The 12,264-nt window shown below is 44.6% G+C and overlaps 1 protein-coding gene across 5 annotated transcripts in view; it reads right to left on the reverse strand.

Annotated features, from left to right (window-relative positions):
• TLN2 (talin 2) overlaps positions 1-12,264 on the reverse strand; it is a 402,173-nt gene that overhangs the window by 343,069 nt on the left and 46,840 nt on the right. Inside the window, exon 2 of one of the 5 annotated variants that reach the window (XM_084886344.1) lies at positions 1,964-2,067. The exons of the other annotated variants lie outside the window; for them this stretch is intronic. The gene's annotated coding sequence lies outside the window, so the exon portion shown is untranslated. The remainder of the gene's footprint in view (positions 1-1,963; positions 2,068-12,264) is intronic. 5 annotated transcript variants of the gene reach the window in all.

The following is a 12,264-nucleotide window of genomic DNA, read 5'->3' on the forward strand; positions in this document are numbered from 1 at the left end:
GGGCCTCCCTCCCCAGGGAATGGGGGCAGCAGTCGAACGAAGCCCACTCTTGGGGTCCCGGAGGCCTCTCTTCCTCCATTTGTGCCCCTCCCCGCCCTCACACAAACACTGGCTTTGAGGAGTGCTCTGCAAACTGACATCAGTGGAAAAGAAACATCCGGAGTATAATCAAGAGTTGAGTCATTAAATATTGCCTAGTCCCTTGAGGAAGGAAAAAGCCAAAATGGGCCACAAAATTACTAGGGCTTCAAAACCCCAAAATAAAGTACATATGCTTTGCTCTGTAATGTGTACCCGTGTCCTTGGAGCCCCCCCGGGAGGCCCCTTCCGCAGGCAGCCCCCTCGGCGCTCCCACGGGCTGCTGGGGGCCAGCCATCACATCTGCTGGCGGGTCTGGAGGATAGCACCAAACACTGATTTTGTTCCACCTACCCACCAGCAGCTCAGGAAGGGCTCACGCTGTTTACAAACCCTAAAAAAAAACGATAACTTTCTGTCCTCCACAACACTGGGGAGAAAGCAAACCAGCCCCAGGGACCTAAATCCAAAGGGGGAGGGGCCTGTGAAGAGAGCCCCGCGGAAGCCACGGAGAAGGCATGACTCGGTGCCAGCCTGGCTTACTCGGGGAAAACACTCGGCATCGGTCGCGCTTTTACTGAATTCTCACGTGGAAGGCGGATTCAGAGCTCCACCAAAATGAATAAAGCCGAGGACAGTCGACTGTTAAACAGGAAGGGACCAGAGGGAAACTTGGAGTCAAGTTTCGGTTTTCACACTGCATACAACCACCTCCCCACAGCTGGCTCCATCAGTCAGCAAGACAGACCACAGCCGGCTACCCGCAGCTTTCGGCTCCAACACGTTCTCCCTGGATCCCTGCTAGCCGTCGCGTATACAGCCTGCCCACGAGTCAGCGACCTTGGATCAGGGCTCCTACGGACTGTGGGTACCTGTCATGTGTCAGGTCATGTTTTGATTAGCAGGGACTTCCTGCCTCTTATCTGTGGACCCAACAGACAGATGTTTATGCCATTACTTTCAAATCCTACTTATAGGATCCAGATTTTTAATATTGTACCAAAAGTAGGTTGGTTGACAATGCCAAATCAACTTCCCACCCTCCCTAAGTCCCAACCCTCTCTTCCCCTCCCTCCCCTCACCCTCACCATCATACGGCCACTTTATGTTGTGTTCACTGTTGGGTTGCCCAGGTTTAGCAATCAATAACCTATTTAAATTGCAGAGAAACTGCAGAGAAACCACAAATAATTCCTTAGTATAAGCATCTCCCGTGCAATATTTGGGATATGCTTATACTAAAATTAGTCACTGCTTGTCTGAGATTTAAATTCAACTGGGCAGCCTGTATTCTATCTAAAATCGTAGAGTGCAACAATCAAAAGGACAGGCTGAGGCCTGAGAACAGCTGGAAGCAAATTTCACAGGCCCCAGTTGTCAGCTCATTCCACCCAGAGGATTAGCTGAAGCTGCGCACGGGCCTTGCTCCTCTGGACAACAAGGACAGGCCGAGGGAGGGAGGACTGCTTCCCGGGGGAAACGGCGAGTCCATCCCTCGCTCCCTCACACCGAGGGCTTCCTGAGAGCCTGGACATAGGAAAATGTGAACTTAACACAAGCCAGATACAAAAGGGAAACTATTGTATAATTCCACTTATATAAGGCACACAGAGGACAGACAACATCATAAAGACAGAAAGTAGGATGGTGGGTGCTGGGAGCAGGGACGGAATGAGGAGACAGTGTTTAATGAGGAGTCAGGTACGGTGTTCTAGTTGAATGAAAAAGTTCTGGAGGTGGAGGTTGCAAAAGAACATGACTGTACTTAATGCCACTGAACTGAACACGGAAACCTGGCTAACGTGCTGCCCTCGTTGGTTTGGCTCAGTGGCTAAAGAGTGTCGACTGAAGGGTCGCAGGTTTGATTCTGGTCAAGGGCACCTACCTGGGTTGCAGGCGCAATCCCTGGCCCCTGGTCAGGGTGCGTGCAGGAGGCAACCAATCGATGTGTCTCTCTCACATCAATGTTTCCCTCCCCCTTCCAACTCTCTAAAAAATCAATAGGAAAAAAAAAAATCTTCATTGAGAATCAACAACAACAAAATGGCTAACATGCTAAATTTTATGTTATATACATTTTACTGGAACTTTTTTTTAAACTAGCCAACTTCCTTACCATCTCCACATTGGCTAGGTTTTTCCCTCTCAAGTTTAATTCATCTCTAACTTGGTGCTACTGGTATCTCCTAAGAATCTTAACGTCTAAGAGGAAATCGTATCAGCAAGACACAGATGAAAAGACCAGGGAGGAGCAGATTTGTTGCTCTTGCACCCACCCGTGGTCCCATCTGTCCAGGCCTCAGAGTTCTGCAGAAGGACTCCTCACTTACACTTCTTCTCCTTCTGCATTCCAAGGTCCCTGTCATCCTCCTACACTCAGCCTTCAACAGGCTCTATAGAGACCTCCCAGTAACAAGACTCATAGTCAAGAAAGCTCATCTCGCCGAAACTGGTTTGGCTCAGCGGTAGAGCGTCGGTCTGCGGACTGAAGGGTCCCAGGTTCGATTCCGGTCAAGAGCATGTACATTGGTTGCAGGCACATCCCCGGTTGGGGGTGTGCAGGAGGCAGCTGGTCGATGTTTCTCTCTCATCGACATTTCTAGCTCTCTAGCTCTCTCCCTTCCTCTCTGTAAAAGATCAATAAAATATATTAATAAAATAAAAAAGAAAGAAAGAAAGAAAGCTCATCTCTAAGGGCTTCGGGGAGCCTCCAGGCTGGAGGAAGCCATGCTCCCTGACCCCACACCATGTCAGTAGTGGAAGAACTTCCTTTTGGGAAGAAGCAACCAGGCCTGAGGGCTCTGAACTTGCCTTCCAGCAAATGAAAAAGCCAGACAGTGGATGAAGGATGAGGAAAAGAAAAAGAGAGTTTGATTTCCTTTGGACCCAGAAAGAGTTCTTTCCCATCCCCTCACACAGGATATGACCTGCGCATGCATCCCAATTCGGGGAGCCCCCGACCAGGGGTCACGTCAAACAAACATCTGACTGAAGTTGCAGGTCACCTGCCTCTGCTAGCTAACCTTCTTTGGCCTATCTAGCACCTGCTTCGGCCCCAAGGCTCCTGGGAGGAGAGGGAGGAGCAGAAAAGGAAGAATGTCAGCATCAGGACCCAACTCTGGCAGAGACCATCCTTCAGAAGCAAAGGATTCAGTTATGCATAAGACTTCCTCAGACCCCTTCCTGAGAAACTACAGCACCAGGCACCCCTCCACTCAGCACCCGCCATCCACCTGAACCCCCTCCACACAAGGTGGTGAATCTCTAAGGCTCTGCCTGAGAGGTTAAGCGGTTCATTTCAGGCCTTGGCAGCTAATGCTCAGTGACACTGTTTTTCCTACTGCCACGAGTTTAATAGCCAGCATTCAGTGTTTCATATTAAACTCGGTTATCATTTTGCTTCACATCTAAAGCCAATTTCCCCCTAAACCATAAAGCTGAGACACCATCAAGGGATACAAAAAGAAAAAGAAGCCGGTTGCCTTGCTAAGTTATGCAAATATTGCCCTCTCTCCCTGAAGAAAAAAGAACCCTCCTAGACAAATAAAGGAGAAGAAATTGAAAAAGAATGCTCTCCATCTTAGTCATCCGCTAATAGGATAACTTGCCTTTTAACATTTTAAACTAGGTCAGAGCTTGGGCTCTGGTGTTGGGCTTCTGAAGTTTTTTGTTTTTTTTTTTTTTGCTTTAGATTTGTAATAACAGACTGGTGACTCCAGAGACTCCTCCCTGAATCATTACTCCTAACAACCAAAATTTATTTCTAATATTTTGTAGCTGTTAAACAGCTTGCTGCCCTTTAAAACACACACACACACACAAAATTAAAAATGATTAAAAATGAGCTGTACCATGTGATAGAAACATGTCTTTTCCTCCCATTGATTTCAAGTGCTCTAGCTCTTCATCAGAAGTAATCAACCTGTCAACTCTGTAATGAGTATTCCACGTGGGCTTTAGAAAGTAAGCATATGACAGAGGACACTAGAGGGAAATGCAAGCACACACACAATAAAGAGACAAGGCCCCTTCCAGCCTGCCCAGTGCAATCTCCCCTCCCTGGATTGCTCTAACTTGATTATGCATTTCTATAACTACATTTGCAAATGAGTGACTCAATTCAATAACTGCTGCCTAATTCTATAAAGGCTTGGGATGTACTTATTTGAGGGGAGCTGTGTGGAATTAGGGCCTTGTAACAACTGGGAACTCTGTTATTCTTCCCTGCTGTGGGCCTGGAGTCTATAGAGCTCAGACCTCCCAGGTCTTTCCCCTGGCAACTCTGGACCCAATGGACTCTAATGTCAGGCAAGTCTGCAGACTTCCTGGGCGCAACCAGAGCCAGGCTGGTTCAGCTCTCCATCCAGATGCATTACCTATACCTTGGCCTTGAGCCTTGTAGAAAATACAGATTCCTGGACCCCTGTCACCAGGCCCCTGTTTCAGTAGCCCAGGGAAGGGTAATCCCAGGTAATTCAGTACGGCCAATCCTCAGGGCAGACTTCCCCGCTACGTCCTGGCCCACTGTGGGGAGGAGTAGCCAAGTTCTACTTTGATGCTGTGAACCCCTCACAGGAACACGATCTGAAAGAAATCAGCCTATTGTTAGGAGCAAAACCAGAAAGGCATCCAAGTGAGAAGTAGTCGGAAGTGAGTTCCCTTAATACCTGAGGGTATTTGGAACGTGATGTGAAAGGAGCACTTCTGAGAAAGGAAGGGTAAGAGTAAGCCCGGAGAGACTAGGGGTCCTTTGTACCATCCCATTAACTTGCCTTGGCAGCTTAGCCACAGGCCAGTTTCCACATGTGTCCTCATGCTCTGCAGCTATGCAAACCCACTCTAGCATTCCAGACTCAATCCAAACCCCACCATCTCCTTAAAACTTTCCCTGGCCACCCAGCCTTGAAGCCACAACTCCCCACTTTCAACTCCTAACATACTTATCATTAATACCAACTTTTCCAAACTGTATTACTTAGTGCATCTAAAAAACAAAAAACTAAAAATACCCTATGGTTTCCTGAACAGTAAAGTCTGCAGACCAAAGATTATGCAGATGTGCATTCATTCAGAAGATTAAGATTCTGAGGTCTTTAATAGATAAACTGATTAATTTTGTTGGACACAGCATTTTTTAAGCTCAACTGACCTAGGAACCTATTAGTCAAGGAAAACTTATTACCATCTAGCAGAACTGATAATCCACAGAAAGGTTTGGGGAATGCTGACCTATCCCATTCATCTAACAACTAATTATGTCAAGTCTTTAGTTTGCTTTTTAATTGACTTGAACAGTTACTTAATCTTCTGTTATTTAGCTCTGTGTGCATTTGCATATTATCTTAAATACAATATTTGTTTGAAGTAGGAACATGTCTTACATGTCTTTGAATTTCCAGCAGCCCAGTCCAGCCCCAATATAGGAGAAATACTCAAGAAATTATTATTAATTTGAAAGTGTTAGATCTGATGTTATAAAGTACATATGTATGGTAGAATGCACAATTTTAAAAACCTCAGAGATCAACTAAGCTTTCATTCATTTTTTTTTTTTTTTTTACATAAGGAAACTGAAACCCACAGATATAAAATGGATTGTGCAAAGTCACAAAAAGTTAATAAAAGAATCATTTAAGTAAACCTTATCCTCTTTCAGCCTCCAGCAGGTTTCCCAGCAGGTAAAAGAATAGAGGTAAAGGAAAACTTTAGTGAGTTGAATGCCACAGGCAGTATGACACAATCCTATCAGGTACAAGGAACTGAACACAAGAAGAAGATCCAAGAAGCCCCAGAACTCACTAGACAGGAGTTAGGCACGCTTTGAAAATTCCAGAATGTATAATAAGAGTTTAAGGCTTCAGAGTCGGGTATGAAGAATATCAAGAAAGATGGACATTTGCAGTTTGTAGAGCTAAGTAAGATGTGACTATTGTCTTTTGGAACATCACATTTAAATTTCAGCATTTCCTTCTTAGAGAGCTACATTTATACATGAAAAGCATGATTTCATTCAGACAAATGCTACCTTAAGTGTGTAAGCATCCGTGTTGTGTGCCTGGGTCTGTGTGCATACACATGCAGGTATATGTGTGAATCCCTGCTTACTCCCAAAGACGTCCAATAATGAAATCATCGTATCTCAGCCTCATTACAGGAATCACCTCATCGTCCACAGACTTTAGTGCCTTAACCAGTAATCAGTAGTGAATCAGTAATGAATTAGTAATTCTGAACATGGCTCAGAATTGGTCAGACACATTAGTGAGTCTGGCCTCTGTGGTTAAGAACTATTGACTTAACGAGTTACTAACAGCCTTATGCTGGTGTTGGAAGTAGACAAAATAAAGAGGAATAAGAAATGATGGTTCTTACAAAGTACAAATAAATTGATTCAAAGCCTATATTACTGCATTTAATGGGATAAATTATATACTATGGGACTATTCACCAACTTGTTAATTCACAAAACCTCCAAGACAAAGGCCTTATAAAAATAACGATTACTTCGTACAATGCTTCTCTTATGAAAATGATCTCTTATATTATGGTCAAGAACCACACCATCCATGGGGTCAAGACCACCTGAAGATACAAGTCTGCCTGGGATTTGTCACCACCATGGACACAGATAAGGTAACCAATGACCTCAGGTCAATAAAGACAAAAGCCATTCCTCAAACTTCCTTGTCTGTTCTCTCAACACCTACAACTCCTAACCTCCTCAACACTCCCCCCACCTTCATATCCCACTTCCCTCCTCCCTCTCTGGCCACACTAGAGCTGCAGGAGGAACCAGCCCTGTTGACACCTTGATTTTAGAACTTCTGACCTCCACAACTACAAGAGTACAAATCTGTGTGGCTTTAAACTACTAAGTTTGTGGTAATTTGTTACAGTAGCAAAATGTCTTGTTTTGGCTTCAAAGGTTGAGTACATATCTGAAATATTTACAATCATTTTCAATAAGAAAACCATAACTTTCCCTCTGGGAAGCCGCAAGTATCACATCCATTTTTCAGAAGAAGAAAAAATACTTTAATAAAAGTAACAATGCCACCTTGTCAGCCTGCATGTGAACGTTGTTTAATGATGTCGAAAGTCATTTATGCCCTTTGTGTGAACATGCATCACCTCCTGATAATGTCAATGAAGCTAGAAGCCAGGTCCTGCCTGTGGGCATGTGTGCAGATTCCATAGTGTGAATATTCTCACCACGGCCAATTCAAGCTAGGCCAATTCAAGCTACCAACATCTCGCTGAATATCAAACTGAAAAGAGATGCAGTCAGATGTGCTGGTATCAGCCAGCAGGGCAGTTAAACTCATAATTTTCTGATTCACAGAATAATTATTAGATGCCTCATTCTAAGAAATGATAGGGTACTATAAGATTCTTTTGCAAAGAAAGTACTCCATTAAAAAAAAATTGGGGGGGAAAAGAGTATTATGTCCCTCTATTCAAACAGTCACACATTAAAGGCTCTAGCAAGTCTTGTTGTTTTTTTAAAAGCCCAATTATCATAGTTAAGCTCAGTGTTTTGTAACCTGTACTGAGGGATGGGTTCCCCTGAAGTTCACGCAAGTTAGAAAGCCTGTTTCAGGAGAAAATACAAAATGAGGAACAGTGCTTGGAGGGACCCCTCATGTGAGAGGTCCTAGAACTTCAACTTCATAGCTTCATGGCAAACCCATCCCTGCATGTATTGGAACCCCCGTGTACTCACCAACATCTGACATGTCGCTAATTCAATGAAACACACATCAGGAAGTGCTGTCCTAGGGCATGAACGTGGGAAGGGCAGGAAACTGAGAAAGTGCTGTTGAACAGCTATCTATTATACACCAATGTGTCTCTAACCAGAGCCTAGGTTTGTTTCCATGGGTCATTTTCCAAAAGATAGAAATAGCCTTGTTTTATAGACTGCTTCCTTCAGGAAAGTATTCACTGTAAGAGTCATTCATTCGTGGCTTGCCCATGGGCTGAGCAGCACCTGGGGAGGACACCAAACTGGCTGAGATTGCCTCAGGGAGCTAACATGCTGAAGGGCTAAGAGGTGTGCCCCAGTATCACAGGCTGCCGTCCATGGCAGCTCCGTGTTAGAAGAGAAGTATCAATCCTAAGCAGAAGGAAGGTGGTCAATAATTCCCGCATGGTGATCCATAGCCAAGGGCAAGATAGGGGCTTGAGGGAGTGGGAAATGAGGAAATAAAGAGGCTGCTGGGCAGTTACACCCATAATATTTAAGGTCATTTAAGATCAAATACTCTCTAGAAAGAACAGAGGACAGCCAGCATTGTCCTAGGGCAGGACACAAGCATCACTCTAGTCGTCCTGTAGGCTAGGGGTCTATTTCCAGAAGGAAAAAGAAAATGCAATGCTTTGCCATTCCGGTATATTGTGGATCTGCAGCTAAAACCATGCTTGCCAAGTTCAAGACTTATCAAACCCAAGAAATGGAGCCCAGCCATATATGCTTAGGCTTGTGACATAGAGAGGTAAAAACTGAGAACAACTTTGTCTCTAGTTCATGCTTAAATTGCAAAGTGTCCCATAAACTTAATGGTTTAGTTCAGCAGTAGATGTCAAAATCTAAGTAATATACTACCTCTGAAAGATGGACAGAATCAAGTTCATGAGAGACCCAAACAGACTAGAGGACAGGAAGGTACATGAGATAGAGGAGTCAGGTAGGCAAAGGCATAAAGGTGAGAAGGAACCGGGGACAGACAGCACAGTGTCTGCTCATGGTGGGTTCCTTACGAACGTCTTGTTCAACATCGTGTTGTGTGAGGAAACACGAGCATGTCCAGACTGAGGGAGTGAAGAGCCGTCCAGGTTGCCCTGCACATGTCCCAAATCTAGGCAGTACCTGGAGTGCTGCCTTGCATGGATGAGAGCTCCTGCCCAGCACAGGGAGTTCCTGTCCCTAGAGGAACCTTGACCCTGGTCAACCCTGAGACAGCTGCAAGAGAGAGGCACCAAATACCTTCTGGCCCCTCACTAATGGCTTCTGACTTCATCCCAAAGCAACTTTTGAAATTTCATATTCACCTAATCCAGGCCAAAATCTGTGTTCCCACAGGACAATTTTCCCTAAGGGAAAGAGACCAGCCACTAACTGCAGCGGCTTTTATAATCCAAGAGTCATTGACTAGCCACTCACCAGATAGAAACACTCCCATGTGCTGTTTCCAGAGGCTGGTGGCATGCTGACCCAATCTGTATAAACTGGATAATATAGGTCAAGTGTCCTGTATCTCAGGATCAATCTGGGTCCAGAATGATACACAGGTTTTATCACCCATGACAATTCCCATGATTGGCAGAGGCTGCCTCTCAAAGGATTGGTGGGAAAGTGTCATGACCTCTTAGCAATGTCTGCTGTCAGTGCAAGACAAGATGATGTTACATGAGCCGTGCATTCACTATACCTGACCTTAACTTGATTAGGTTACATATTTACATTTTGTATACAGGCATACCTCGGTGATATTACAGGTTCAGTTCCACACCACAACAATAAAGCAAGTCTCATAATAAAGCAAATCACATGGGTATTTTTATTTACCAGTGTATATTAAAGTTATGTTTTAAAAATGTACATAATTTTAAAATACTTTAGTATTGCTAAAAAATGCTAAGCATCATTTGAGCAGGTTGACCAATAGACTTGTTCAAAGCATGGTTGCTACAAATCTTTAACTTAAAGATTTAAAACAAAGCAAAGTCTGCAAAGCTCAATAAAGCTAAGTACAATAAAAGAAGGTATTCCTGTATAAATGTATGTATATGCATACACACCACATATAATTTTTTTCTGGTTAGCTTTAAAAAACAAAGGCCACATTACAAACAACTACGTAGATCTAAATTGCAACCATACCGCTAAATCCTCCTAAACGAAAGAAGAGAAAATTGAGAGTAGGAAGCATGACTTCAATCTGCGCCCAGCAGGGGTCCTCAAACTTTTTAAAGTGGGGGCCAGATCACGGTCCCTCAGAGAGCTGGAGGGCCGGACTATATGAACTACTAATTCCTACTGTAACACCTCGGCTGCGCTCACTGCCCAAAAAACCTGGCGGGCAGGATCAGACTCCTCTGCGGGCCGCATGTGGCCCGCGGGCCGTAGTTTGAAGAACCCTGTATCTAGCAGAACTGCTGGTGGGAGAATCCGACTATTCCGCCTGGCCAGCCAGGGGACCCTCCCTCTCTAGAGGGGCAAGTCCCCGGATGATGAGGAATTTCGAGGGAGGCACTTTCTTGCCCCAGCACGCAGAATTCCCTAAGCACCTTTCTTGGCTTAAGTGTTTTACTGGGAAACTCAGCAGGACAAGGACAGACCCTGCAGACTTACCATTTACTGCTGAAGGCACTGTTTGGGGGCCTCACGGGGTCTCAATAGCCCTATGATTATCTTTATTCCAAGGCTCAGACCTAAAAGGAAAGAATGCTGGCTCCAAGTAACTCCCAACTTCCTTTTGTACCCCCCTACACTGTAAACAACACGGGGTGTGTCAAACTGTATGGGACAAACAATAAGCACTGCAAGAGCCCCTAGGTCAGGTGACAACCAACTCCTTGATGTTTAAGAGGATGGAACATTGCCCTGGCCAGTTTGGCTCAGTGGTTAAAAGCACTGGCCTGTGAACAGAAGGGTCCAATGTTCTATTCCAGTCAAAGGCACATGCCTGGGTTGCAACTCAATCCCCAGAAGGGGGCGTGCAGGAGGCAGCCAATCAATGATTCTCTATGATCATTGATGTTTCTATCTCTCTCTCCCTCTCTCTTTCTCTCTAAAATATATATATATATTTTAGAGAGAAAGAATATATATATATATATATATATATATATATATATATATATATATATATATTTGTAACTGTATTTGTTGTTTATGCTGAAAGGAAGTAGGCTGAGTCAATGATTTGACTCATGGACATAAGACAAGGGGGAATGAGAGGGCAGGGCGAGGCGAGGATGAGCTCCTGACTCCACTGCGGGGCAGGGCGGAGTTATCCTCCATTTTGTAACTGGACCCAGACCAATCAGAGTCAGCCAAAACAGTGACAATCACCACCGGAGTAAAACCCCATGGCTTAGCGAAATTCGCTCTCTTTTCAGCCATGCTGCCGGTGTGAGTGGGACAGAGCCCATGCTAGCATGGAAGAGGCTCTTTTGTTTACTGCATCGGACTTGGCTCCCTGGTGGTCCTTGGGATCATGAAGTCTGGGCATAACAGTACTTTGCCTTATGACAATTTGTGTTAATAAAAAGCAAGGGCTCCTGAGACAAGAAGAACTTGCTTCCTACTACTAAGCTCCTCTGGCTCCCCAAAATGCCATCCAAAAAAAAGAATGGAACATGTGCCAAGCCAGCATGCTCAGTGGTTGAGTGTCTACCTGTGAACCAAGAGGTCATGATTTGATTCCCAGTCAAGGCACATGCCCAGGTTGCCGGTTCTGTCCCCACTGGGGCGTGCAGGAGCCAGCTGATCAATGATTCTCTCTCATCATTGAGTTTTCTATCTCCCTCTCCCTCTCCATTCCTCTCAGAAACCAATAATATATGTGTATATAAAATAATAATAAAATCAAAGGATGGAGCATGTGTAGAGCAAAACTCTAGCATATAAAGATGTGCTTCCTTCCATCTATAGAGGGAAATAAAGCTGAAGATGACCTGTGTGTAAGGCAGTCTGTCTGTAACTTATAACAAGACACATTTCCATACAATGAAGTAGAATAACCTTCATTTAAATATTGTTCTAAATGCACAAAAAGCTAGGTGATGGACTGGCTGCTCCCCAAGCCCTCTATTTTCCATGAAATGACCATTACTGGATTAGGTCATTTTGTTGACTATTTCTAGAGCAGCAAACAATGGCTTCCTGCCAGATATCCTGGAAGTTTGATTTTCTGATGAAAGCTGCCTTGTAATGGTTCCCAATGCTTTTTTGGCTCTGAGCTCATCCCACTACACATCCTCTCTAATGCCTGCCTTCCCCATGAGCTGTGGGAGGCCCAGGCAGCTCCCACCAGAGGGTGGATGGGAAAGGGGATGGACTACAAATGCCCAGTGCTCCGCCTACACCCAATACATCAATTAGTTACACTGCCAATTACAGCATAAATGATTCATAGCTGTGTTAATCAATACATTTGTGCAGACACTGCTATTAACTCT

The sequence above is a fragment of the Pipistrellus hanaki genome (genome assembly GCF_964339955.1).
Source record: "Pipistrellus hanaki genome assembly, chromosome: 1".
In the NCBI taxonomy this organism is placed as follows: domain Eukaryota; kingdom Metazoa; phylum Chordata; class Mammalia; order Chiroptera; family Vespertilionidae; genus Pipistrellus; species Pipistrellus hanaki.